Source organism: Pygoscelis adeliae, unplaced genomic scaffold (assembly GCF_000699105.1).
Source record: "Pygoscelis adeliae isolate BGI_AS28 unplaced genomic scaffold, ASM69910v1 Scaffold4, whole genome shotgun sequence".
NCBI classification, from domain to species: Eukaryota; Metazoa; Chordata; class Aves; order Sphenisciformes; family Spheniscidae; genus Pygoscelis; species Pygoscelis adeliae.
Window position 1 is genome coordinate 4,912,088 of NW_008824986.1, and position 3,595 is coordinate 4,915,682.

The following is a 3,595-nucleotide window of genomic DNA, read 5'->3' on the forward strand; positions in this document are numbered from 1 at the left end:
CTGTGCCAAATTCTGACAGGGATTCTTTTGTTTTAATTTTCTTACCTTGCAATTGAAGTATCAAAGCTCGTTCTTGCGTGTAACTTGGTAGCTGTCGGAGCAATTTGTTAACGTTGTAAAATAGCATTGGTAACCACGGCTGTGGGGTTTGCAAAGCAATTGAATGTTTAATTGGATATTAGTTGATTGCAGTGATGATGCAGAAGGTGTGCATTCATTTCCCAGATAAATCACTTATGTTACCTTGATATGCAAACTGTCTGTGAGTTGAAAATAGTTTGTAACCGTGATGTGAGGTTAAATGCTGAGCTTTCTCATAGGTTTAACAGCATAATAGTTTAGCCTTACATACATGTACTTAAAAGGGATGTGTGTGGAGGCAGATTTTTTTTTCTTTGTGTTGGGACTGTGTCACATGTTTGGCTTCTGAAACATCCATTTTTGGGATAATGTTACAGAAATAAGGTGTTTCAGTGTTTCTCTTTTTTCCTAAGGGTGAGCTGTTTTACGGAATTGAGCTGTAACGATCTGTTATTACCAACTTTCTTTTGTTAGGGAAATACGTGACTGAGATCGCAGAGCCTGGTTTTTCTCTGCTGTAGGTTTGTCTTAGCTGCAGAAACCCCTCCAGCGCACTAGGATCCGAAAGATTCAGTAGGCACTGCATTGCTCATTGTTCAGTTCAGGAGCCTCTGTGTGATTCCAGTCTTGCTGTTTCTCTCTAAGGTATAAAGCAAAATAGTTATGGTTTGTGGCATAATGACAGATAAAGAGGCCAGCCACTTTGGCAGCTCTGTGGATATGTCCTTAAAAATGACACCTTGTACTCTGCTCCGCAGAAATAAGGCCCTGCCGTGATTTCTTGTCTTGGCTGTATTTTATTATAATTTTTCAAGAAGATATGAAGAAGCCAGTTGTCTTCACAGAAACCTGGGAATGTAGTATTTCTGTGTGCCTTTGTGAAATCCCCCTAAGGGGGGATTGGATAATCTTCATATGCTCAGAGAAGTGGTGCATGTGCTTCCTAAATGACATGTAGATTTCCTCTAACATATGTGCATCTTTTGGTTGGGTGAGAGTCAGCATTTCCCTGCCCTTTTCTCTTTTTTCTCTGCCATGGCAGAGCACTAAGAAACCCACTGCCTTCTGTTCTAGTGAGCACATTAGGAGACTGTTTAGATGGCTGCAGCGAATATACTGCAGCATGTTAACTGTAGGTATTTTCTCTGTGTGAATGTATACATACAGATCTTCTGAATCATCTTCCAATATAAAGGAAAGTGTGAAAACAGGATGCTGTCTTTGGGGCCAATTTTGAGGCGCTGCTGTTTGAAACTGGCCTGAATTAGTAATATTTTTTTCTTGCCTGCTGTTTAGGTTATGTGCAGGTCTGTAATGTAGCTATCAGGGTGGGTTTTTTCCCCCCGCTGAAAATGACCACAGTAGTTAAGAATTTTAGAAGCTGGCCTGTCAACCCATATTTATCTATGGCTCTTGAGCTAAAATGTATAGTCTCTCAGCTAACTCTACTCATGATGCAGGAAGCCCACGTTTTACTTAATGTGCTCAAGTTTAACAATAGCATGCCCAACCATATCCGTATTCTGTCTTTGTGTGAGGGTGCTTTCTCACAGTTTGTAATTAGAACAATATAGAAGGGATGTGGCGGTGAGAGGCTCTTAATTCAGTGAGGTGAGACAATTGCTTTGTGGACAAAAATGCTTTATTGTTTATACAACACAGTGCTGTAGAAAGGAAATCTCTTAGCAACCAGAGTGGCACACGGATAAATATCAGCCTATTAATCTCAAATGTGTGGATTTTTTTCACTGTTTTATTTCTGCACCTTAAGAATGAGATAAAATAGTGAGCTTTTGCTCCACCAAAGGCTTTTTTTGGGTGTGTTGTGTCTGTCCCCTCTCCACCCCCCCGCCCTGACCCCTTCATGTCACACTGGAATTCGGTAGCTTATTCTAGTTTCTTTCTGGGTTTCCTTAGGACTTTGCAGATTCAGGGCATGTAGAGGCTCTCTCTACTAGAAGAATGGAGCAAAAAGCAGCAATTGCTTCACTTAACACTTACACATTTGGGCATCAGTCTTCTCATAGCAAAGACATGGTTTTGCCACCCAGTACGTAGGGCGTAGGAAGTCCAATAATTGTGGTTTGCCATTTTGTACTTTCCTGACTATTTAAAACATTTTCCCCCCAATTTTTCCACTATGAGTTGTGAGTCACTTCTTGTTCCTCTGCACCACCCACAAGCAAGCAGTACTCGGGGGTTTTTTGTTGATCACATGATACTGCACAAAAGTAACCCTATGCTTAAGCAGTATACAGAAATATCCTTTAGGGTCTTCCAATCACATTGGAACAACAGAGAGTGCTAACGTTTCTGGATAATTTATACAGTAAGGAGACCAAGGCAGCCAATGGTTAGAAAGTAAGGCTGATGGGAGCACCCAGTGTCCTAGACTTGATGATATCAGCAACAGTCGTGCTGATTTATCTTCCTATTTAGTTTGAGGATTGCAATCTGAGGGTAATACTTCACTGCTTTGGACTGGTTAAGCAATTTACTGTGTAATAATGTTTCTGTTAAGGCTTACTTCAATACTTGTACAAGAGAAATTACCTTTTTAAAAATATACACAAAACAAACCCCTGTATTATATCCAATCCCATTTAATTTCAAGGTGAGATATTTTCAAATTGCCATACTTAGCTCTGTAGAGACGTGCTTCTGTGCCCTGTGGGCCCACCATGCTCTTTCTGTTTGCCTGAATTAGACATTTCTGAAGGTTCAGAACTTAAATAGTTTAACTCATGCAAAAGAAAGGGATGGGGCCAGCGAGGTGAGCACAGTGAAGGGTCTGCATTATACAGGTTTCCCATTTCATAGAATCATAGAATAGTTTGGGTTGGAAGGGACCTCTAAAGGTCATCTAGTCCAACCCCCTGCTCGTGAGCAGGGACAACATTTATTCTGTTCAAGTTTATGTTACAGCTTCAAGCGGTTCTGCCTCTGGATGGTTGTGCAGTGTCCTACACTGCAAATAGTTTGAGTACACCCAAGGGCAGACCTGAGCCTTAAATGGTATCACAGAACAAGCCAAGCCACCCTTAATAATAAGCGATTGCTAGGATGGCCTGCTTAATTCCTTATAGTGCGGCTCTGTTGTTCATAGATTGGTTTGTGAAAACTAGAAATTGTTTATCCTATAATAATGTCTGGAAAGAAATTGGTTGCTTAGTCAGTGCCGTTCCTAAAATAAAGGTGAAATCTCTGAATTTTTTTTTTTTTTTTTTTTTTTTTTTTTTTTTTTTTTTTTTTTTTTTTTTTTTTTTTTTTTTTTTTTTTTTTTTTTTTTTTTTTTTTTTTTTTTTTTTTTTTTTTTTTGTGTGTGTTCTCTGCTCAGTAGATAGTAGAAGAGAAGGGCAGGTCTTGGCACATACTCAATGATTTATGTTTTATACAATATTCAGTAGGACTGAAGTGGTTTCCATTTGCGTGTAGTGCTCAGGAGCTAGCGTGTTCTTCGGGAACACAGAATAGCTTGATCATAATGCAAAGCCTGGCTGCTGCTGTCTCAGAG

The 3,595-nt window shown here is 39.7% G+C and overlaps 1 protein-coding gene across 1 annotated transcript in view; it reads left to right on the forward strand.

Annotated features, from left to right (window-relative positions):
• Positions 1-3,595, forward strand: part of ANK3 (ankyrin 3, node of Ranvier (ankyrin G)) — a 210,343-nt gene that overhangs the window by 129 nt on the left and 206,619 nt on the right. The gene's annotated exons all lie outside the window — the stretch shown is intronic.